At 39.1% G+C, this 26,365-nt stretch overlaps 1 long non-coding RNA gene across 1 annotated transcript in view; it reads right to left on the bottom strand.

Annotated features, from left to right (window-relative positions):
• The window catches only part of LOC112648241 (uncharacterized), a 49,080-nt gene that overhangs the window by 5,220 nt on the left and 17,495 nt on the right, over positions 1-26,365 (bottom strand). The window contains exon 3 of the long non-coding RNA XR_004817522.2: positions 5,182-5,266. This is a non-coding gene — a long non-coding RNA (uncharacterized LOC112648241). The remainder of the gene's footprint in view (positions 1-5,181; positions 5,267-26,365) is intronic.

The raw sequence follows: 26,365 nt of genomic DNA, 5'->3' as shown, positions 1-26,365 counted from the left end.
CAAGATTGAGAATCCTTCAGCTTTGATGCCCCTATCATGCTGAATGCAGATGTTCGATATTTGCCATAGAATCTTCCCTTTGGGGATGCCTGGGTGGCTCAGTGGTTGAGCATCTGCCTTCGCCTCAGGGCAGGATCCTGGAGTCCCGGGATCGAGTCCTGCATCAGGCTCCCTGCAGGGAGCCTGCTTCTCCCTCTGCCTATGTCTCTGCCTCTCTGTGTGTGTCTCTCATGAATAAATAAATTCAATCTTTAAAAAAAAAAAGAATCTTCCCTTTGTTCTATACATTGAATAGAGTGTATATATTTCCACGTTATTGAAGTGAGTGTACATAAAATACTCAGCATAGTGCTTGCCTTATTATAAGTAGCTCTAAGAGTTTCAGACTTATTATTTAATCAATGAAAATGAGTGGTTGAGGATTAGTGAATAGATTGTCCTTTCCTAGAGCTTGCTGATTTGAAAACAATCCAGAGTAAAAAAAAAAAAAAAAGAGAGAGAGAGAGAGAAAGAAAGAAAAAGAAAAAAACAATAGAAGAAGGTTGATATAACCTATGGTTAACTTATAAGGTCTGTGTTAACCCTTTTGGTTACCTTAAGAAAGCCCAGTTCTGTTAGACCACAATTTTCCATCACCTTCTCATCATCTTCAGTAACATTGTAGTATTCAATGGATATATGAAAGTTGGGAAAATAGAGTGCTTGCCATTAAAACAGTGTGCATCAATATTTGGCCTTAGCTTTCACTGCTGTTAACAGTAGTTTCTAAGATAAATTGAGCTTTCTATAAAAATAAATCGAGTGTTAGGAGTCATAATTCATACCAGACTCAGGAAAAAAGATCCTTGCTGAAAAAACACAGTTGAAATGGTATTCTTGCCAGAAGCCATATACCATTCTGCAATTTATTTCCTTTTTAGTGGAAGGAAGGACTTCAAAGCCGTAAGTATACACATATGCTACAAGTATGTCTAAAATCTAAATGTAGGAACCTCTGAACCAACATCCACATGACACAATTAGCAATTCTATCATTTATACCATGAGACAATATTGAAATGAGGAGATGTAGAGATTGAGAGATGACATAAAGTACCTAAGCAAAGAATAATGAGGTTTGGAAGACAGAGCTTTCTATAACTCCAAAGTCATCAATAACTTCCCACTCATCACCTTTAGGATATAATCCAAGTTTCTTTATATGTCCTGCAAGTTCCCAGTCTGACCCTTTGAAAACTAACAAATCGGTATGTATTTTGAGTAGTCATTTCTAAAGCAAAGAGAAGCATGGGGAGGCATAGTATAAAAAAGAAAAAGAGGGACGCCTGGGTGGCTCAGTGGTTGAGTGTCTGCCTTTGGCTCAGGGTGTGATCCTGGAGACTCAGGATCAAGTCCCACATCAGGCTTCCTGCAGGGAGCCCGCTTCTCCCTCTGCTTGTGTCTCTGCTTCTCTCTCTGTGTCTCTCGTGAATGAATAAATAAAATCTTTTAAAAAGAAAGAAAGAAAGAAAGAAAGAAAGAAAGAAAGAAAGAAAGAAAGAAAGAAGAAAGAAAGAAGAAAGAAGAAAGAAAGAAAGAAAGAAAGAAAGAAAGAAAGAAAGAAAGAAAGAAAAGAGACTTCCCTGAGAGATGGCGGAGGTGACATTCTAGTGTCCACTCTGCCACCAACCACATTCAAGTTACTTTTCATCATCTGTGAAACTAAGAGAAGCAAAGTGACAGGTGAAATCAGTAGGGGTCTAACAGTTTACCAATTCACTTGAATTTCTCCTTTATTGTCAGAATTGCTAGGCATGTCCAGAAAATTTATGAATGGTCTGTTTCACCTCTTGTTCTTTATCAACTGTGTCATGGATTAACATAAATTTAAGAAGTAACTGCTAAAAGTTTGAACACTGATATCTTTTTATTTTATTTATTTTTATTTTTTTAATATATTTTTTTAATTTTTATTTATTTATGATAATCACAGAGAGAGAGAGAGGCAGAGACACAGGCAGAGGGAGAAGCAGGCTCCAGCACCGGGAGCCCGACGTGGCATTCGATCCCGGGTCTCCAGGATCGCGCCCTGGGCAGGCGCTAAACCGCTGCGCCACCCAGGGATCCCAACTGATATATTTTTAAAGTTGTGAAAAGGCCTTTCTGATAGTGGAAGGCAAACAGTGAAACTCATGCTTATACTTATTTTGTTGCAATGTACAAGTTTTTTAAACTCCAAATTTAGTACTTTACCCATCTATTTCCCTTAATAGTCCTTTCAGAATGATCCTTTAAATTTTAACTAAGTTGAAAAAAAGATTGTTTTGGAAATATATCACACTGAGGCAATTCAAGTTTGTACTGATTCTAAATCGAAGGAAACCCTCCTTATAGCCATTCATCAAAGGATATTTTTGGTGTCTTTCACAGAGATATTAAGAATTTTTTTAGTATGGGAGTTCTCCAAAGGTTTTTCAAAATAAGCATGTTTCTAAAAGAAATCCAATAAAAGCAAAGATAGTGCGGTGGCGGCTGCTTAGAAAAGAAGCAAAAACCTCTCATAATTGGTTTATAAAGATTTCTTTTAAGAAGCCCATGGTGCTTAAATAAAATTCTAAAATAAGTATCAAGGTTTCAATACAATAACACAAATTAGTAGGCTATAAAAAACACAAATATAAAGTAGCCCAGAGTATGTAACAGTGTTTTACCACTAGCTATTCTAAATTTCATCCAAAACAATCCAGTCCCCAGAAATCTTATGCACTTCTAAAATCTTCCTTCTGCCAGAAACCAGCTCCTTGGGAGTCTCCTGATGGATTTCTGCCTGACATCTCCCCAGCCTGGCTTCCCTCCTGCCTAGCATCTTCTCCCTGTGTTCACAGAACAGCCCCAGGGTGCTGCTCACCACATGTGGTGGCACCCAGGCAAAATTCTTTGACTTGAGCAGTGATGCTCCCATTGACTGTACACATTGTCAAAGCACTGATGATGGAATTTCCAAGTATGTGGCGGAACTGCATTCTAGTGGAAAAGGAAAGAGACTGATTTCAAGTGTAATAACTAGGATTTGCACTCTTGGGGAAAAAAGCAGTAGTCAGAATCTCAACATCACTCAAACAGGTGCTATAGGACCCAGAAAAGTTTGTGTACTGTGAGAATGACAGAGACAAGATGTTACTTGTAAAAAAAAAAGAAGAAAGAAAGAAAAAGAAGAAAGAAAGAAAGAAAGAAAGAGAAAGAAGAAAGAAAGAAAAAAAGAAAAAAGAAAGAAAGAAAAAAAGAAAGAAAAAAAGAAATCTTGCCATTTGCAATGTTGTGGATGGAACTAGAGGATATGTTAAGTGAAATAAATCAATCAGAGAAAGACAATGATCATATGATCTCACTCATATGTGGAATTTAAGAAACAAAATAGAGGATCATAAGGGAAGAAAGGAAAAACTAAACAAGATGAAATCAGAGAGGGAGACAAGCCATAAGAGACTCTTAATCACAAGAAACAAACTGAAGGTCACTGGAGGGGAGGGGGGTCGGGAGGATGGGGTAACTGGGTGATGGGCATTAAGCAGGGCTCTTGATGTAGTGAGCACTGGGTGTTACATAAGGCTGATGAATCGCTGACCTCTACCTCTGAAACCAATAACACATTATATGTTAAATAATTGAATTTAAAGTTTAAAAAATAAGAAATAAAAATTAAAAAATAAGAACTGCCTCCTATAGAGATAAGGAGACTTCCATCTGGGCTGCTAGACTCAGGGAAACTGGCAAAGCCTGAAGCCCATCTGGATTTATATTAGAGGACAGGAAAACAAAACAGATGAGGGAAGGATAAAGCGTGAAGGATTCAAGAGAGCCTGTGTGACCTGAGTTCACATGACAGATTTTAGCAGGAGAGAAATTTAGGAGAGAAGATTTGAAGAGGTTCACTATGCTAAGGATGAGACCTCTCCCAGAATGTTTTGGGAAACATTATAATAAATATTTCCTTTCTCTTTAATTAACTTTCATTGTCTGGTTGATGTTGTTTTGAATGTGCAAGGGATCTATTAATCCCTCAGGCATAACTAGAAGTCAGTCTTTCCAAAATGAGGATCTGATCATGTCACTCCACTCCTGAAAGTCCTCTGAAAGTTCCTAATCACTCTGCTTAGCACTGCATGATCTGGTCTCTATGTGGGTTCAGTCACATCTCCTCCCATTACCCAAAATCTATGCTCCAGCCACATTTAAAATGGATTATTCCCAAAATGTACTGTTATGATAGTGTGCCTTATAATAAGAAATACATATTTGGTCTTTCTCTTGTGCCTGGTGCAAAATTCCTAAAACCATTTTAAGTTCCCTAAGTGTTGACAGAGGTAAAGATGTCTTTGTTAATAAGATGACTTTTATTAACCTAAGTTTGTGGGCTGGCTGCCTGGGAACCACTCTGTGAATAGAGGATTGGAATTTGCGGTTCCACCTTTGGGGAGAGGAAAGGAGCTGAAAGTTGAGTCAGTCACCAATGGCCAATGATTTAATTAGTCATGTTTATGCAATGAAGCCTCCACAAAATTCCAAAAGGACAGACTTCGGAGAGCTTCAGGCTGGTGATGATTTGGAAGTGTGGAGAGAGTTGCTTGCTTAGAGACACAGAAGCTCTGCATACCTTCCCATATATCTTGCCCTATGAATCTCTTCCATCTGGCTGTTCCTGAATTGTACTCTTTTAGAACAAACTGGTGATCTAGTAAGTAGAATGTTTCTCTGAGCTGTGGAAGCCACTTTAGCAAATGAATCAAACACTAGGAGGGAGTTGTGGGAGCCTCTGATCTTTAGACAGTTAGTCAGAAGCACAGGTAACAAGCTGACTTTGTGACGGGTGGCTACAGTGACGAGGCAGTCTCTAGGTAGATAGTGTTCGAATTGAGTTGAATTGTAAGATACCCAGCTGCTGTCAGAGAATCACTCAGTGGTGTGAAAACACACACACACACACACAATGATCTCATAGGTCTTCAGATGTTCACACTTGCTTCTGTCCCCTCAGCTTGAAATGCATCCTTCCCCTCTTCATCCACCTCTACAAGTATTTGCTGAGCAGCTATTATGTATTAAGTACTGTTCAAAGCACTGAGTGACCAAAACAGTGAGCAACAACTGCTACAACTACAATAGCAAAGCAGTGAACAAAACACACAAAAAGCTGCTACCTACTTGCATATTGCCTTGGGTGACTCTTCATGCCATTCAAAACGTACTCTAATATCAATAGAATGCAGTGTGTAGACTTTGTTTGAATCTCAAAAAAAAAAAAAAGAAAAATTAAAACAAATGAACTTTGAATCTAACTGGATATTTGAAAACATTAAGAAATAATAATTACTGATTTTTAGGTAAGATATTGGTATCATAGTTATAGTATTTTTTAAATAAAAACAAGAATCCTTACCTTTTGGAGATATATACCAAAATATTTATGGAGGCAATAATATGAAGTCTGGAATTGGATTCAAAATAGTCCATTGAGGCTTTGGGGGCAGTAAGGAGAGTACAGATGAAACAAAACTGCCATTTGTATTGGGGATCCCTGGGTGGCTCGGTGGTTTTGGCACCTGTCTTCGGCCCAGGGCATGATCCTGGAGACCCAGGATCAAGTCCCACACCGGGCTCCTTGCATGGAGCCTGCTTCTCCCTCTGCCTGTGTCTCTGCCTCTCTCTCTGTGTCTCTCATGAATAAATAAATAAAATCTTTAAAAGAAAAAAAAACTGCCATTTGTAAATAATTATCAGATCATCTCTCTACTTTTGTATATATTTGAAAATTTCCATCATACAAAGTTTCTAAAAAAGAAAAAAAAAGTAAAGATGCATTGGACTTCCTGCCTCCCTACAAGCTTCCCCTGGGGCTCCAAACCTTGCTCTATTTCTTGAAAGCCAAGGGCCCCTCTTGCTCTCCCAGCTGCTTGTCTCCCCTTATCATTACACCATTTCATGATTGTCATTTCATGTATCACTCCCAGTTGAGGGCAGGGACTGTCTGTGTCTTTCTAATCATTCTCTCATCAGTTCCAGCTATAATGCCTGGCAAAAAAATAGACACTGGGTATTACCTCTGCAAATGAAAAGTGATGTTCTTTATTCATGAGAGACACAGAGAGAGGCAGAGACAGGCAGAGGGAGAAGCAGGCTTCCTGCAAGGAGCCTAATGCAGGACTCGATCCCAGGACCCTAGGATCACAACCTGAGCCAAAGGCAGATGCTCAACCACTGAGCCAACCAGGTGCCCCTATAATAATCAGATTTTAATGAAGATGACATTGGTTTCAAGGGAACAGAAACTTGGTAGCTGTCTTCTGTACTACAGAAAATTTTCTGGCAGATGTGATTCCATTCACTCCACACATATTTTTGAGTCCCCCAATGTATGAAAGCTACTGGGCTGGGGACCCTATACTCCCTGTTAACAATGGTCTTTTTTCTTTGGAGTACCCATGAAAGACTAGGGGAAGATGTGGGCATGCCCCGGCACATATGTGCACACACACAGTTACTTTCTCATTGTTGGTCCTTTCAGGATCTAGTTGAAGCAAACAAACAAGTTAGTATCCCTGTAGCAGTATCTAGCACTTCTGTTAGCTTGTTTTCTGTACTGTTTTGATGAGCAACATAAGATTCTCTGTAATTTAAAAATGATTGCTAGCCCTCTTCAATAAAAAGTGTTAGCTGTAAATAAAAACAACTTTTTTTTTACTCTGAGACTTATTTTCTTCCTAAAATAATTAAGAGAGAAGATATATATGCAAATTATTTATTCTACTAATAATATGAAACTTGCTAAGTCCTACAGGTCTCTGTAAGTCAGAAGCAACATGAGTCTCTGATACCCAACCTTTCCCAATTCCAAATTAAGTACAAATAATAAAATCAGTGTAATGATAAGGTAAGATGGAAAATACACTCTAGTTTTGAGATATTCCTCTCTTCTGGGGAGATTACTTGGCTCAATTTGAGTAAAACTACATCATCTGCCAAGGAAAATTCATGTCAAATAGAGTATTTTCAAAGAATATACATTTAATGAATATACATTTAACTTTTACTGTATCTTTGTTAAGTGCCTGAGGTGTCTCAACATTTCAAAACCTGTGATTGGGATGCCTGGGTGGCCCAGTGGTTGAGCATCTGCCTTTGGCTCAAGTCATGATTCTGGGGTCCTAGGAGTGAGTCTCACATAGGGCTCCCCTTAGGGACCCTGCTTCTCTCTCTACCTGTGTCTCTGTCTCTCTCATGAATAAATAAATAAAATCTTAAAAAAAAAAACCTGTGATAATCCTTCTAATGATGGCACAGTCTGATAGCCAAAGATAATTCTTTTTTTATTTAAAATTTTTAAAAATTATTATATTTTTAATTTTTTAGAGAGAAAGAGTGCAAGGGGAAGGCAAGGAGGAATAGAGGGAAAAGAGGAGAGGTAATCTAGAAGGCTCCATGCTTAGCATGGACCCAGGGCACCAGGCTCAGCTTCACAACCCTGAGGTTATGACCTAAGCCCAAATCAAGAGTCAGTCCCTTAACCGACAGAGCCACTCAGGTGCCCCCAGAGATTTTCTTAATACAATTAATTCCATCAATTCTAAGATAAAATACACTTTGCAATTAATAGTGCACAGAGCGTTACAAAACAGAAACCAGGATCACTGTTGCAAATTCTCTAATATGACTCTACTAAGTAGGGCCAACTTATCATGATTGACACCATCATGGGACTGCACAGGGCATGCACCTCCAAGAAGCTGACCACATTTTAACTGAATGAACAAGTGAATGAATCTCATAAGTTTGGACTGATGAAGCAGGTTCAAATATTAAAAGTCTATGTTATAGAAGAATATACATCATATAGTTATTATTCTAAGAATATACTGAAGCCAAAAAATTACATCTTGATAAAAGATTGTAGAGAAACTCCTTTAATAATAGCCAAAATATTATTTTGACCAATTATCTGAATATAAATAATATTTTTAAGTGTTCAAGTATGTGTTTAAAATATTTATATATTAATTTATGGTAGTAAATTTCATTACTTACAAAGAAATATTTATTAAACCAGGAGAAGTACCTACCTATTCCTGACTTTCAATGTTTTCTAGTATGGAGGACAGCACTCAGTTGCTAACACCAGAAACCTGGTTTGGATTCTATTTTGGATTCTCCCTTTCTCCTAGTCTCATCGACCTGATTACCAACATGCTTTTTGTCTATGATCTAACTTTTCCTCGTCTGCTTAAGAAACTCCCACTTTCCCTCACAATTTACAATTCTGTGTAGCCTAACCTGATTCTCCCAACCAGACTTAGATCTTCCTAACATCTCATATATACCTCAATTTCTATTATAGCATTTTCTTACAGTTTCATTATTTGAACACATCCATCCCTGAAGTATGTGGTGGATCAAAGTCAATTGATGGGGCAAACCAATGTCCACAAGAGGGAGCCATAAATCAGGAATCAGAGATCAGAAACCAGCCCTAGAATCAAGGGGTCAGGTTAACATGGTACCTAGAAGACAAGCAAAGATGTAGGAAATGGAGATGAGTACAGAAATAAGAGCAAGTTAGTCAAATGAAGAGGGTCCAGAAAGATTGCCGCAAACATTGGTGGGTCAGAGGATGACATATACCTGAGAGAGTTATGGCGAATGTTAAACTGTTTAACAGAACCAAGTCAAGGCAATCCTTGGGAATGTTCTGTTTATGCACCAAATGAATGATGAGCTATTGGTAGTCTGAGTTCCTCTCCCAGGTAAGTGGGAACCAGGGCTTTGGTTCATCTGGGATTTCAAAACTGGAGGATATGAAAAAGTCTATGGGTGAGCTGGTTGCTGTGGGGTGGGAGTAGAAGGTAACTGAATCTATGGCTCAGGTCTCAAGAAAGAGGTAGAAGGAGCCAAGGAAACTTGCAAGTACTCATTTGTTTACTCAGTAAATATGCATTAAGTGCCTTATGTATGCCAAGTACTGTGCCAGTATCTTAGCCTGAGCTGCCACAGCCAAATACCATAGACTGGGTGGCTTAAACAGCAGTCATTTCTTTCTTCCAGTCCTGGAGACTGGAAGTCCAATATCAAAGTGCTAGCAGGGTTGGTATCTCACGAGAACTCTCTCCTTGGGCTACAGATGTGCACCTTCTCATTCTACCTTTATAGGTCCTCTCTTCAGTTTTTCCGTTGTTTGGCAGGTGGAAAGAGCCAAAGCAAGCTCTCTGGTATCTCTTTTTATATGGGCACTAATTCCATCATGAGGGCCCCACCCTCATGCCCTCATCTAAATCCATTTATCTGCCAAAGCTCCCATCTCCAACTTCCATCACATTGGGAGTTAGTGCTTCAACATATGAATTTGGAGGGGGAGGACACAAAGTCCACAGCAGCCAGTGGGGCTTTGACATTTATGATGGAGCAGATCCTTTACAAGTACAAGTGACAAAATGCAACAGAGAGGAAAAACAAAGTTTTAAGGAGAATGTATTTCAGAGGTTGCTAATGTAGCCATCAAGTTTAAGGAAATCGTAGAAGACAAGAATGGGACTCAAACCAGGGTCAGAAGCAAAGAAGACATGAAGTAATAAGAAGAGTCAGAGGAGTTAAGGACGGCAGCCTGGGAAGATGTGCAGAGGTAGCAGCATATGGGCTGGGGTTTATCTTGTGGTTCCTTGTGGTGGGTGAACCCAAGGGGAGGGCAGGTGAGGTATTGAACCTGTTCAGAAATGAGGGAAGGGGTCTGAGATTCAAGCTCCCCTTCAGGCTTGTAGCAAGCACGCAGCAGTCAAGAAACATTTGTGGAGTAACTTAATACAACTGTCCTGCTTTTAAAATTGATTTGATTAGTCTGACCCACGAGGAGTACTTTTTTAAGCCAACAATTCTCATAAACTTCTGCCCAGCTGCCCAATTTCTAGATAATCTAGTGCCTTTTCTTCTTTCTACCACCTTACTTTCCCCTCCTGTTCCTCCCGACTCTCCCTGAACATAAAGAGCTTTTTGCATCTTATAAACCAAAGAACAGAAAGGAATGAAGCTGAGCAATCAAGTCAGATACTTTTGGGGAAATAGCAAAAGATTTGAAGCAGAAACGATTGCTGTTGGTGATTCTCATTTGGCCTTGGAAGCCCTCCATCTGGATCAGGGGCATGGCAAAAATCCACTAACCCCCATTTCATTTTACCAGTCGAGCAAACACCCAGGTGGCTTACAGTTCACAGCTCAATAAATGCTATTTGGGTTCTTGTTGAAGCCTGGTTGGGGATGTTATGTAAGAGAGGAAGAAGCCTACAGGCACAGCAAGGCCACTGGATGCTTTGCTGCACGTATTGTCTTCCCACTGTTTGCCTTGCCAACGTGGGTGTGGGTGTGCACGTGGTCCTTCCCGGAGGAGCTGCTTGCACTGGGCGTCCTTGGCTGTGTTGCTGGGAATCTGTCCGCAGATTCTCCTCACCCCTTGGGGGGTGGGGGGGAGTGGTTGGGGAGAAATAGCAGGAGGAAGTTCAACCAGGGTCAAGGAGGCTTGTTTTCTCTTCCTCATCAATGGATTTACTCTATAAACTGATTTGTGCTGCCAAAGAAAAGGAAATCCTCATTGTCTTTCACACTCGAGCTTCCCTAACGTAAGCATTATCTCAGGAGTAGTGATTTTGGTCCCAAACCTATTTCAGACACGCACGTTTCATTTGTTTTTTCCTGGAATGATGATGAGATCAAGGCCTGTATCTATGAAAGAGTGTGTGAGAGTTTCTGGAAGTATATAAGGATTGATGGCAGTGGTGTAAAGCCCTTTCACACCTTTTCATTTCTGTTATTCTCTAAAGATATTAAACCTGTTGCCTGAAACCCTCACAGAAAGGATTTAGTGATAAAACTCTCCGAATACCTAAGTGTTAGAAAGCCCTAGTTCATGATCTTGCCTGAGTCTAGTAATATCCAATTCCTTAAATTTTGATATTAAAAATAAGCCTTCCTAAAGTTGCAGTAAACCTTTATATATTTCTTTAGATAATTGAAAAATAGTGTCTAAAGAGAAACTAGCCATAGAAGTCCTAAAGTTTTTAAATAATAGGGTGAAAATGGCCTTAAAGATCAATGAAATCATCAATACAGTCCTGTCACTTTGCAGATGAGGGAAGCTAAGGTTACTCGAATGACTCGATTGGCACATGGTGACAAAACTCAAGAGTGGAGAAATGGCACAGGAGAGGTCTTCTATTCCTCAAAGTCCAAGGCTGTGCTACAGAAAATTCTATTCCACAGTACATTTAAGAATACATGTTTTGTATTAAAATTCCAAACTACTATGAAGATTGAAGGCCATGTCTCCACGTATTTCCTTGAACATTTCCAAACAGGCTTTTTTTTTTTTTTTTTTTCAGTTTTTGCTCTGCATGTGGACTTTATTCTTAACTCAAAAGCTTAGCATAAAAGCAAGTCTTTGGAATTTTTTTTAAAAGATGGAGAATTTCCTCTGCATCTTAGACCTTAGAGCTTCCTCAGACCTTATTTCATTCTAGCTAGTTTAATTTTACTTTTTAAAAACTCCTTTATTTTCATTTGACTAAAAAAGTGTGTTTATCCCTTACCTCCTTGCCACTTGAAATCCTTGTCTTACTTAGCCATAAAAAGTCCAAATACAATTTAACACCTAACAAGAAAAGAGGTGTAATGGGGAAATGACAATTTTGCTAAATTGAGCAGTATTTCTTAGAAAATCATAGGGAAGTGAATTCTCTGTGAGCTCTACAGCTGTTAGCACTGAATGATAACCACCACCTTCTCTAAACTCTACCATCAAGGTATCAAATCCCAATATCCTCTAAGGTCAGGTACGGTCATCCCCTTAGAGATTTGAAGATAGCAGATATACATCAATTAAATTAGAAAGGAAAGATTATTAGAGTGAAGATTTTATTTCTCCAGGCTGACTGCACTTCTAAAGAATGAATATTAAATGAAAATTAATAAAGAATTTTAATTCAAATCTATTTAGTATTCTTGAGAAATTCATCAAAAATAACCACTGACATGTCATTATCCAACAAGTTCAAAGTACTTCCTACTTGGTAAAAGAAGAGGCTTCATGTTCTATATAATCATGCTGTCATAAGAATAAAAAAACCACTTTGATTTGACAGAAAGTATTTTTCTCCCCCAGGAATGAAAAGGAGGGGAAAACCCACATTGCTGAGTGCAAAAATAATTATAGTAGTATCAGTATTAAAGTTAGCTACAGGCAATATTAATATATACTTTATGTCCAAGGAAAGCAGTATCAATGAAATTGCTATAATGGATGAATAATAATTTTTGCACTATAACCATGTATTTTGCCAAAATACTTCCCTTATGTAACAGAAAAGTGAGTAAGTTTAAAAACAGTGACTCATGACCACCTGCTACTTCTAAAAGTCCAGGGATATGAATACCTATTATTCAGAGGCTAGTAATGCCCTGTAGATCTCTCTTTTTATTCTCTACCTTTGTCAGCCAACTCACTTTACGGCTATTAAGTCCACAAAGCTTCTGAATCCTCTCCAGCCCATCTCATAACAAAAGTTGACCACCTGACATGCAGGTCTGGTTCTGTGAAAATACATTAATCCCACCCTAAAACCATGATAACCTGAGTCAACAGTGAACACATTAGTGAAATACAATTGCTGGTTTATGGTGTTATTCCAGTTAGCCACTGAGCATGAGGCATCTTCTAGTTCTTCCATTGTTTAAAGATTCATTCAATTTGTCAGCAAGCTGAGTGGACATAAAAGACGAGGCAATGAAATCATGAGTTGATCTAGCCACTAAAATAACTCCTATTATTAAAAAAACTTAATATTAATTCAATTTTTATTTAATAAATTATATCTAGATGGAGACTTTGAGCTATAACAAGTAACAATCTACAAACTACAAAAATTACTAAAATGCTTTATATCATTTTTATTGACCTATGGGACAGCCTAGAATCCTTGAGAGAAAATTAAAACCCCTAAATGGATAAAAACAAATTTATACCACTACTACTACCACTGTAAGAAATGTCATGCATACATTTTTTTTCCAAAACAAAATTAAACTGAAGACTAGGATAGCTGATCTAGAAGAGACCCTAAAAAGTATCTCCCTTTGACAGAGGGGAAAACAGAGGTCTAGCGAGGTTAAGTGATACAGTGGTAAACACAGCTCACTGGCTGGTGTGTGAATAAACTGGAAATAGGTGGAAGGTCATGACTCTCTTCTCTGTTCTTCCCATGTAGGACAGAGTTCACTATCATCCCTGTGCCTCCCCTTTTAAGATCCTCTCTTAGTATCCACTTGTTTCAAGTGCCTAATCTATGTGCTATCCCTAAAGAGTCCGAATTTCTCAGTTAACTATTACGTTTGGAAAACAATCTCCTAAGCCAGCATGTAGTCTTAAATCACGCTGTGTTCCATGGCACATGCATAGATGCTGCCCAACAAAAGAGCTCTCTGATCAAACAGGTTTGGGAAATTCGAAGATAAACCAAGGTTTCTTTTCTATAAGATTGTTTCAGGTCTTTAATATGTTGATGTGCTTCATGAATCTTAAGATGTGTATATCCCAACTTTACTTGATATGATTTTTTAAAATTTTTTTTTATATAGAGCATATGTCACAGACACTGTGATAAAATGAAACATAATTTCGGAAACACTGTGACATAAGCTAATTCCTAATGAGCTTAGCTCAGATGTGTCTTTTTTCAGAAATGTAGATACTTCTTTTATAATTACAAATGAAATGATTACTTTGAAAACTTGCAAATGACAGGTGGAAAATTAAACTGACCTCTATTTATACTAGCCAAAGATTAGGAGATATCCAGAGGGGTGCCTGGGTGGCTCAGTCAGTTAAGCATCTGCCTTGGGCTCAGGTCCCAATCCCAGGATCCTGGGATCTAGGCCTGTGTTGCACCCCCCTGCTCGGTGGGGAGTCTGCTTCTCCCTCCTCCTCTTTCCCTTCCTCCTGCTCATGTGCCCATTCTCTCTCAAATAAATAAATAAACTTTTTTTTTAAAAAAAAAAAAGAAGATATTGAGTATTTGCATTTCAAAATTGCCTTTTGGAAGATTGTAAAGCCTTTAAGATGTGAAGGCATTATAATTTAAGATGGCCTTTCGTGTACTGTGAATAGATGCTCTACCAGTTAACATCCAATGACTTCACATATGTATCTGCTTCATTGTAAAGCGGATCCTAATAATAGAGGTGCCATCTATTGAGCACTGCATGCCAGGCTCCACTACACACTTTACATTATTCACAACAGCCCTTACGGTGGAGCCTTTTATCATTCAAACCAAAATCGTCTAGTTTTCAGGCCTATGCTATTAACCTCACTATGGCACTCCTTCCTCATCCATCCTAATTAGCAAAGCTCTCACAATTCAAACATAAACCGTGCTTTTTCCTTCATACTACAGCTCCAGAAAGTCCCAGAATTTTTTCAGCCAGGATTCTGTCTATATTTCAGAACTATTCCTCTCACCTTATATGGGAGCTTCTTTAGAGTAGGCACTTTGATTTCTGCAATGGATAATGTCACAAATTCAGCAGGCACAAGGGATACAATCGAACTAATTCTACTTCCAAAGGGGCTCAGAACCATTCATTGGCTAATGGTGACCCCATTAGTTCACTGCAGTTACTGCCTCTTCTTTGAGTCCAGTGCTACTCAAAAGGTGGTCCAAGGACCCCTGCCATTCCCCAAATTATTTATAATGAGTCTGTGATGAGGAGTTTGTTCCAGAAAGGAAATCAATTGCCTCACTCAGCACGCTATTTTGAGTGCAGTTGACATTTTTTTTCAATGCAAGAGCCTTTTGATAAAGAAAGTAGTGTGCAGATTTACACTCTGGTGCAACCTCTAGGTCACTGCAGATGGCTATGAACAGTTCACAGGGGGCGGGGGGATCCCTGTGCACCACTTCTCCAATCCACCGGTGAGGCATTATTTCCTCATGAGCCTGAGGTCTAGGTGATAAAATAGGAAGAATGTGGACTTTGGAATCATGCAGTCTGGGTTCTCCATGATAATTCTGTTGCTTACTTGCTATGTATGATGGGAAAACTTATGTAAACTCTTTGAGTCTCAGTTTTCTCATCTGCAAAATGGAGGAATTAATTGCTATTTCACAGGTTGGTTCTAAAGATCAAATCAGACAATATTTTTAAAGTGCATAATGATATATAGATCGTTTATTTGTTAATAGGTTAATAAACCTCAGTCCCTTTCTGCTTCTGCCACATGTCTTCCAATACATGACATAGTATTTTTCATTGAGTTAAGGGTTTGTTTGTTTGTTTGTTTTTGAGATTTTAATCTGAGGTTTTTTTTTTTAATTGCAGTTTTGGACAACAGTAAAGCCGAAGGAGAAGGCAAGGAAGTATAGTGATGTTAGGAAGAACACAGACCCTTAAAAAAAACATAATTCTTAAATTCACACAGAATAAAAAATCATTTATTTTACTTCTTGTGCTAGATATTCTAGAGAAAGAAAGAAGTTAAGGATTAGGGAGAAATGTTATCCTAGCTTTGATGTTTCCCAAAAAGATTCCATGAATATATATATATATGTGAGTGTGTGTATAGTATATATATATATATATATATATATATATATATATATATAGTGTGTGTGTGTGTATGTGTGTGTGTGTGTGTATATATATATACAGATGGCTATGAACCATTTGTGTGTGTGTGTATATATATATATATATATATATAACAAAGTCTCTGGTTATTCCAAAGAATTATTCCTTATTGCTTTGCTCCAGTTTATTGCCTAATAGTATCATATTAAATATATTTGGAAAGGGATGGGAGCTTATGATTTCCCAAAGTTAATCAGTATTCACCATGCTTTTAAAAAAAATTTAAATAGGCTCTAAAAAGAATAAAATAAGCATTAAAGTACACTTGAGTAGCAGAGTTCTTGCTGGATTCTCCTGGTGGCCTCCTTCTGTAATTGGCATGTTATTAGGCCAGGCTTGACTCACACATCTGTTATTGCTAATGAACCTGAGGAGAATCTTTGGAAAAGCATAGCACATTCTTTCACATTTGAATAGCTATGGCAGGAGGAGGCTGAATAAACCTACTGGAAGGAGTTTTCAGATGACCCAGAGTTTGACTTTATGACATGGGCAATTATAGTTAATCCTGAACAACACCTGTTTGAACTGTGCAGGTCCATTTACATGTGGATTTATTTTGATAAATACAATATAATACTGTAAGTGTATTTTCTCTTCCTTAATATTTTTTTAATAACACTTTCTACTCTCCAGCTTACTTTAATGTAAGAATGTAGTATATAATACATACAGTACACAAAATATGTGTTGGCCGACTGCTTCTGTTAGTCCATAAGGCTTCTGGTCAACAATAGGTTATCTGCAGTTAAGTTCTGGGGATTTATATACAAGTTATACATGGATTTTTGACTGCATGGGGTCACTTCTGCACCCTTAACCCCCCCTCTCATTCAAGGGTCAACTGTAACATTTTGCTTTACTTGTAGCTATTGCTTATTTGAAAGTTTGCTTAAGTTATGTGATTTCATATTAGGACAGTATTTCCAATAGGTTCTCAGAATTTATCACTGAATGTATTCATTACAGAGTGTTTCTGCGTACCACTGTGTACTTCAATAGAAATAGTAATAACAGGAGATCCCTGGGTGGCTCAGTGGTTTAGCGCCTGCCTTTGGGCCAGGGCATGTATGGTCCTGGAGTCCCGGGATCGAGTCCCACGTCGGGCTTCTGGCATGGAGCCTGCTTCTCCCAGTGCCTATGTCTCTGCTTCTCCCTTTCTCTCTCTCTCTCTGTGTCTATCATGAATATATAAATTAAAAAAATCTTTTTAAAAAAAGAAATAGTAATAACAGCATTTTCAGGTATCTAATCTTAAAGGAAAGTGTAGTTTAAATAAAAATGAAAATAGAGAATATGAACTTTTATCATTTCACTCAATGAATGCCTATAATTTTAATTTAAAAAATTCAATCTAATTCTAAATGCATCTGTTCAGCACAGTGAGGATAGACAAATACAGTAAGAGTAGACCTCTCTCAATGTGCTTGCAACAATTCTACCTAACATGTCTCTAGAAATATATTCTCAATCAGTAGAGATGAGATATCATAAATTATTTACTTGACTGAGAAAAATCTTTTACCTACCATTCCATATAGCTTGAGTGAATCCGTTGTTATGGCACGGTTTCCTCACTTATTAAAAGGGGGGCCAAATAAACCGCTTTCATGTGCTCTCCATTTCTCTGTTTTGAGATTTCTCCGCAGAAATTTTAAACTCCCCAGGTGCCCACATTACACATAAAAGGCACAGTAGATGAATCAGCATTCATCCTATTACCCCAGACATTATTGACTTTTGCCTCAATTATCTAAAACTTCAGAAAAAAAATGGTATCTTTTTCAATTACCTAAACGGTTGCCTCAATTTCTCCCATGAACTTTGTAGTAATCTATGTATAGTTCCATAACCTTTGTAGTAATCTATAGATAGTTCCATAACCTTTAGAGCCCCTCAGTTGAGACTGTGTTTTGAAAATCATTTTAATGAGACTCTACTGCTGAATACTTCTTCATTCCAGTCTGTGAAGAGAGCACTAACCTTCATCCCTGAAGAGCTGTGACAATGTAAGCATAAAATATTTATGTACCATTTTATCAGACAGACAAGCACAAATAAAAATTGTTAGAATGTGCTAACTTGCAACCGTGGCCATAACAATAGAAATGTGAGGAAAACAAACTTGTCAGGAGCTTATGGCCATGTTTTCATAGGGGAGGAGGAACACAGAGAGGATGTACTTCTCTTCATTTATCTTGAGCAAATGTTTGCTTTGGTCTATTTTTGCTTTCTCTCCCACTTCCTACTAAACAAGCCACACTAGAATCAGTCATGTCAATATTTAAGGGACTCATTTAGCAGCTGCATTGTCTCCACTTCCTGTAATCACTGAACACTAATGTGTAGCTGTTTTCCACTTTCAAAATAAGTTTAAAACATAGTTATCCCCGTCCCTACACCCTACCCTCTTCCCACAACCAACCTCTACATTTCAAATCAAACGTCGGTTCATCGGTTCTGGAATTCTGCTTTGTCTGGGTTTCAAACTGTGTGCTTTAAAGATGCTGGAGGAAAGATATAATATTAATCCATTAATTCAACCTACTGACATTCTGACTCAGAATTCTCTAGTGATCAGCCCTGGGCATCTACATTTTCTTGTACTTTTGATAATTTCCTTTCCTTATTTAGAAGCCTTATTAGTTAGATATTGAATATTCTGGATTGACTCTGACTTTCTTATCATTTCTTCCTTATTGTTCTCCTTTTCAGGGTATGCTTCAATATTTATCTCCCAGCTTGTCCAGTCATTTTCATTTTCCATCATATTTTTAATTTCCAGGATCATGTTTATATTCTCTTCATTTTTCTCTTTTCATTATGTCACCTTCTTTTTCTTTTAAATACGTGCAACATTTCTTTTCTCTCTAAGGATATTAAAACTATAGTTCCCATGAAGTTTTTTCATTCTCCTTGCACGATCTCCAGTGCCTGAGGTTTTGTTTTGTTTTCTCTTTGTTATGGGGTCTATCTTGGATATTAGAAGCTTTCTTTAAATATCTGAAGATCCGGGACGCCTGGGTGGCTCAGTGGTTGAGCGCCTCCCTTCGGCCCAAGGCGTGATCCTGGAGTCCTAGGATTGAGTCCTACATCGGGCTCCCTGCATGGAGCCTGCTTCTCCCTCTGCCTGTGTTTCTGCCTCTCTCTGTGTTTCTCATGAATAAATAAATTAAATCTTAAAATAAATAAATAAATAAATAAATAAATAAATAAATAAATATCTGGAGATCCTTAGTTGTCCATGAATATTTAATATTGAAGCTTTATGAAGCTGACTGGAAGCCAGAGCCAGGAGTTAGTAAGGTGAGAGACATGCTTGGGACACAAAATGTAAAGGAGTGCACAGGTACCCAGAATTGGGCAACTGCAATGCCAGGGCTGTGTGCATACTGAGTAGAGTAAGTCCTCAGGTTTTGCACTCTGGGCTTTCTCTAGCTTTACCTTGCTGGAAGCTCCGTGGACATGAGTGGGGCTTGGAGAGGTTCAGAGTGTGGGAGAGTCACAGGGGACTCAATCACCTGTGTACCCAGGGCCCCAAATGTCCATAACTCAAGATGTTTCCTCTGAGGAAATCTAGGTTCTCCAGTGAAGGATCCTCAGCCTGTCTAAAGAAAAATGAGCCTGACTGTCATTCTGGAGCTATATGGGGGAAAAGGCGCTGAGGCTCACCATTCCACATGCAGACTTTCAACACTCCCTGTTTTCAGCTGAGCATTCCACTCTTCTTCTTCCAGGGCCCCAAGTCCTAAACCTCTTTGGCTCAGTTTCTCTGGGCAACTAACCTCCCCTGGGGGGTGGAAGATATATAGTGAGTCATCTGACTGTGATGGGTGAGCACAGGAAGGTGGGAAAACTTAATATTCCTTGCCCAGACTTTCCAACAATCTCTTTTTCATCTTCCAGACTTTACATTCCATGCTATCTTAAAGCCCATAATTCCTGTAATGACGTTTGTGTACTTACACACAGGTACTTCAGACACTCAGGTTTGCCTTCCTCCTCTATGATGAGTTCTTAGTCATTGCTCCAACTGCATTATTGTCTCTAGGGTCTTAAATATCACCTAATTTCATTAAAATGGTATGGGTGCTTTTCTTTCTTATTTTCCTTATTTGGGGGGAATTTTTAGAGAAGAGAGGCTGGAAATGTCTTTGGCCCTTTCATTTTCACCTCTCAGCTTAAAAAATATACTATCCCCCAAAAAAGTTTTCTCTTAAATGTCTACCCAAAAGTTACTTCCCAAACCAATCATCTTCATGAACTACTTCTTTTTAACAATGCAGTGGATCCAAACACAAGTGAATAGATTTTGTAACTCATATTTTTTTTTTGAGAGAGAGAGAGAGAGAGAGAAAGTACACATGCACAGAAGGGAAGGGAGAGAGAATCTTAAGCAGGCTCCAAGCCCAGTGTGGAGCCTGACTCAAGGCTCAATCTCATGACCCCAAGATCATGACCTGAGCTGAGATCAAGAGTCAGATGCTTAACCAACTGAGCCACTCAGGCACGCCATAACTCAAATACTTGCTACACTTCCAACTTCTAATCAACCAAGACTTATAAAGCACTTAATATTTGACAAGGACTATGTTAGTCTGAAGGGTAAAAAAGTAATTAAGAAAGGGCTCTGCTTTGAATAGGTTTGGAGTCTCTAGAGGGAAACAAGCATATAAAGAAAATAAGGACAAAAAAAGTTAATGTCTTCTGTAGAGTTTGGTAAGGGATAGACAGAGTTCACAGAGGAGGCAGAGTGAAGTCAAGAAAGAGCCATATCATGAAGGACAAGCTAGTGTGCACTGAGGCCAGTCCTGAGGGCTGGAGGAGGGGAATTCTGGGCAGATGGTATAGCAGGAGCTAAATAAAACAGAAGTACAAAGAATTGGACATTTTCAGAAGACTCCTATCCATTCTGTACAGTCAGAACAGAGGCATAGAATAGTGAAGACAAAGATAAGGAGTACAATGAAGGCTCTAGTTCCCCACCCCACCCTGCATCCCTCCCATTAAATATGCAGAATCTGTTTTCTGAACTCTGAATCTGGGCCAGTCCTATAACATCCATTGCCAAATAAAATTCAGCAGACATGGTAGTGTGCCAAATCCAAGCTTAGGCCTCAAGAAACCTTGCATGTTTCTGCTTGTACTCTTTCTTGCACCTCTTTCATCCCCATAAATCATGCCCAGGCTAGCCTGCTGGAGGACGAGGGACACAGGGAGCACAGCCAAGCTGCCTCAGTTATACCAGCTAAGTACACCCTAGACCAGTAAAGGCCAGCCAAGATAAAGAAAGTGACCCAGCAGACCCCCCACAGACGAGAGAGCAATAAATGTTTCCTAAGTAGGTCTCTGAGATTTTGTGGTTGTTTGTTATACAGTGTTATTGTGGCAACAGACAACTAATACAGAGAGGCAGTCATTAGCCAGTTGGGAAGGGTCTTGTATAAAACATTAAGGAATTTAAATGTATGTGTATGAAATGGAACTCCTTGAAGGGTGTTAAGAGGAGAGAAACATGATTTAATTTGCATTTTGGAAAAGTCACTCTGGCTACAGTATGTAGGTTGAGTTGAAAGTGGTATTTCTTGCAGCAGCTCAAGTAAGAGATGGCAAATGCCTGAATGAAGGCACTGTCAGGGAGGATGGTAAGACGACAAACACCAGACACATTAGAGGAATGGAAAGCAGAGCATACGGTGACTGATTGGTTGAGGAAGGAGGGGAAAGGAAAAATTCTGGGATGTTTCCCAGGTTTTGAGACCATGAAATGAACTGGAACTAGGTTGTAGAAGGAAACATAGTAAGTTCAGTTTTACTATATTAGAGTCTCTATGGGACATTCAGGTAGATGTTTGGAAGTCAGTTTTATGGATAGGGCTGGAGGTCAGGACTCAGGAGAATGGTGAAGTAGAGCTGTGAGGTTGGATGGACTCACCTAGAGGGAGGGTGTGTATTGAGCAGAGAGCCCAGGACAGCGCACTGGGGTGAGTGATGTTTATTTAAGCTGCTGGCGAAGATGAAGGGCCAGCAGAGGGCAGACAGATGTATCAGGAGAATCAGATATCTCAAAGCCAGGGAACCATTTCCAAAAGAGAAAGATGAATGGTGCCTATTTGGTGTGAGTTGCATCTCCCCCATTAACAACACATGTCGATCAAAATTTTAGAACCAGAAAGGGAATAAAAGATCAAGAACTCGCACTGCAGTGACATCCATAAAATCACTTCTTCAAACCAAATAAGCAATTTTATAGGAGTTGGGCCCTGCTAATCTGACAACAAAATGAAAAGTTATTTTATTTCTGAAAATATTTTTTTAAAAATTATCTCAATAATTGTAGAATCACTAAGTGCCATTTAATTTAAGAGGGAAAAGAAGGAGAGTTATTTTTAATGTCCAGGGTCAACCCCTTCTAATTCCAGGTGGCTTCCCTAGAGAATACTAGAATAGATGTACGGTGAACAGAAAGGTCATCTCTCTCTAGTGCAAGGCATGCTGGTCGCCTGATTATTTATATCTTGTCATTCACATCAGCTGATTGAAAAACAAGCCAGGAAGCATTTGGACCAGATGTGTAAGGACTTCAAGGAGCCTATATTTTTTGATCTTCTGTGATAGTACCTCCATTTTCATCTTGCCCTCTGCAGGACAGAGACTGACCATAGGTTAGCTAGTCTATTGTGTTACGGTTGTCTTGTTTCATGTGTACTCCTGAAAAACTTACTTCATGAGCTTCCCCTTGTGAAGGAGTATAAAATTAACACCCCCAAGAACTCTGTCCTATATTTAGAAGTTGTTCAAACTGGGGATTTCTTGAACTCAGGTGGTCACCTAAGTTGTCACTGCCTTCTAGTCTGTACAGTTTTTTGTTTGTTTTAAAAGATTTTGTTTATTTATTTATTTGACAGAGAGAGTGAGAGAGCACAAGCAGGGGGAGCAGCAGAGGGAGAGGGAGAAACAGGCTCCCTGCTGAGCAAGGGAGCCCAAGGCGGGGCTGGATCCCAGGACCCTGGGATCACAACCCCAGCTGAAGCCAGACATTTAACTGACCGAGCCACCCAGGTGCCCCTAGTTTGTACAGTTTTTACCAACACGGTAAGTATTAGGAGACCGTGGACTCTGAGTCCGACAGATTTATTTTAGGTCTCCTACCTAAGGAAGCCTCTTCAAGGAGAACAAAGCAGCTGCTCTAACCACCGGAGGGGGCCATTTCATCAATTTCAACCCTGAATATAATTGAGCAAAACTGTTTTTGGTACCAGCAGGCTTCCCATCTGGTGGTGGAAAGGATTTGCTCACCAGTTTCAAATGAAAAGAGCCAGGATGCTGTGTCGGCTGGGGTGTGGATTGAGAGAGTGCCTCAAACCCTTGATCACTCCTGGGAGTCCTAGAAGAATTCTGGCAGAAGCAGGGTGCAGGCAGAAAGGGATTCTATTTTAAATTTACTCACATCGTTTCACCAGCAAACATCCTTGGAAATACTGGTGGTTAAAAACAGGAGATTTTATTAAAAAAAAAAAAAAAAAGTCTATGACTATTTCCCTGACCAGGAACAAAAGCCTAACTCAAACTAGCTGAACAAGAACAAACAGCAATGTCTTGGGTCATATAACCAAAAGGCCCAGCAGGATATTCCCTTCAGCAATGGCTGGCTTCAGAATTTAATGTCTTGAAGATGCTGTTGCTCCCACTCCTTCTCTTGGGTGTGCTTTCCTATGTGTTGATGTCACTGTTAGGAAAGTCTCGTAAAAGCCAGTTGGTCTGGTCAGCTTCAGATTTAAATGGCTCCTACACCCAAGAACCCCTCCAAAAGGAAAGTACTTCTTTTCCAAACACTCTGGCAAGAGTCTAAGCCCTGAAATGGCTCAGTCCATCTGGGACATGTGCCCACCAGTCACTATGGATTCATCTAGACCATGGCTACCGAGATGGCAAATCCTATGGGGAAGGAGGGACAGGTTATGTGGAAGAATAGAATGGACTACATGGCCTTAAAATGAAGAAGTACTGGTCCCCCAAACATATACACACACAGACCCAAGAGAGATTATTTCTGAAGAAGGAAAGGATGCTACACATACAGAAATGCTTTGGGTCTCTTACAACTTAAAAAGCACTTACACAGGGCCTTGAACATAAAAATAACTTTTAAAATATCTAAAAGAAATCATCAGAGTAAGAATAATGATCATGATGCTATTTCTGAGACCCAAATAGATGATGACAGAGAAGGAAGATCCTTGTTATTTCAGTAAATAACTCACCGTTCTCAGTAAAATGTATTTGGTCTATGTGGCAGCAAACGGATATAATTGATGTCAGCACTAGATGATTATTAATGAAAAATAGAGAAAAGGTATTCAGTGACTCAAGAAAAGGGATATGCAGGCATAATAAATAATTTTGTGTTCTAGAAAATGAGTAATTGAATAGCAGCCACCGGTTCTGTGTTCCTGCTTCAGCCACGACAATGTATCATTAGGCAAATCTGTATGTCATTTACCTCTGAGCAGAAATCCCTGTACCAGGCAGGCCCATACGACCACAAGCCCCTGGCTTTCTTTGTTCTGGCTGTCTTCCTGGCCAGGGTGCTGTGCTCTCCTCTCTGGTCATCTAAATCAGCCCACAATTCAATCTCTGCTTTGAATACCACCATGACTCTTCCTGGTCTCTGGGCTATCTCATGACATTTTATTAGCTGTGTAAAGTTGCTGGAAAAACCAGCAAACTCTTACTCTTACTTGCCATAAAATTTTGTGTCTAGAGCACAATTTGACATTCAGGCTATATTTGTATTGTCCCCTGTATCCTCCTTATGGTACACCTCCTTTTTCAGGTCTACCCTCTCGTAGTTAATGTTTGGTGATTCTGAACTACTCAGGCAACTTTTTGGACACCCCATGCTTTTTCTTCTCTTTGCTGATACCACTTCTTGAATATGAAACAGGACTTGACACTCTACTATGCTTTCCCCACTTCCATTCTTCACCTGACTACCTCCCGCTCATCCTACTCAGCTTAAACATTGTCTTCTCCAATGAGCCTCCCGTGACCCCAAAAGGAAGGACAGGTTCCCCCTGTCGTTTCCCAGAGTCCAGGTATGCATTTTCTGCATAAATACCATGCAATGCAAAATCCTCGACAAGGCTTTGAACTACTTGGCAATTCAAAAATAACTCACAGGAAAAAATTAAACAGCAATTTAATCCTAAATGACATTGTGCTCACTCAAAGTACATGTGGAGTTCAGTAGAAAGGAAAGCTCAGAAAGGTTTCAGGGAGTGGTGTGTTTTATTCATCACAGTGTACTTAAGCTCTGTGCTCAGTACCGAGAACAAATAGAATACCAGATGTCAGTACCCAGACAAACAGAATAATTTAGAGGAATGCCTTCAGGGATGGAGGGAGATATAGAGGAAGGGGGAAAACTAAGAGACTACAAAGCATGGACTGTATTTGAACACAAGGGCTGAGTAGACTAGTATTAGATCAAGTTTGGATGCCTTATAAAACTATATGAATCACATAATCCCTGATGGAAGGCAGATTTAAGGCAGAAGCACCTTTAAAACAAGGTGGAGGGAAGAAACGGGAGGAGACCTGAAGGTTTGGAGCAGTGAGAGTGAGGGAAGTAAGAATAAATGACCGCCACGGAGAGTTTTATAGGTTTATGCTCTCACCTCTAGAATGTCTAAAAACAAATATACCCGCCAAAGTCTGTGATTGTCTGCAATGGATTCTGTTTTAAAGAAGTATTCTTTTTAATCAACTCAAGTGCTTTAAACTTTGATCAGAGACTGAGAAATTGTATAGCTCTTATCCCAAATGGCATCTCTCACACAAATCTGGGATATATTTCCAATGAAACAGAAAACAGTGCATTAGTGCCATGAACCTTAATAAAGAGTTTGAGGTGCTCTATTGTTTATCAAACCACTGGTCTGTGTACATGGGTGGTAATGAAATAATCACTCCACAGGAACTTAATACACTCTGGGAACGATCCCCGAGTGTTGTACCCAGGGAACCTAATAAAGAAACTCGAAGCAACTGTGTAAGAGGAACAGGAAAACAACCCAGGCTGTTATCTTTTATTGAGTCTATTTTCTCATAGAGAATCCTGAGAAAACAAAAGATATCTTGTTTGAAGTGTTTTTGCCTTCTTCAAGTTTGAAGGAGGAAAAAAATCTCTTTGAAGTACTTACAAATTAAACAGTGCTAGAGACTATTTCTTCCTTCACATCTGAAATATTTACTAATTCTGTAATTAGATGATTTTGCCTTTAAAATTATTTATTTCATTAGCATATACTTGTACCTGGAGTTAAGCACTGCTGAGGAAACAAGAGACATAAAATTGTACCAGTATCATCTGGTAGCTGGTTGGAAATGCAGATTCTCAGGCTTTACCCCAGACCTAATGGATCAGAATCTGCATTTTAGCAAGAGCCCCAGGTGATCTGTACATACCTGAAAGTTTGAGAAGCAATGTTATGGCTTTAAATTGGAGTCACATGAGTTTGTTTTGGTTTTTAATACTGTTGCCTAGATCTTAGTCCCAGAAATTTCTATTTAATTTTCATGGGGTGCATCCTGAACATTAGGATTATCTCAGAGATCCCCAGGTGATTCTAATATGCAACAGAGTTTAAGAATCACTGCCCTGGTG

Source organism: Canis lupus, chromosome 7 (genome assembly GCF_003254725.2).
Source record: "Canis lupus dingo isolate Sandy chromosome 7, ASM325472v2, whole genome shotgun sequence".
NCBI classification, from domain to species: Eukaryota; Metazoa; Chordata; class Mammalia; order Carnivora; family Canidae; genus Canis; species Canis lupus.
This window is presented reverse-complemented; position numbering and strand designations above follow the sequence as displayed.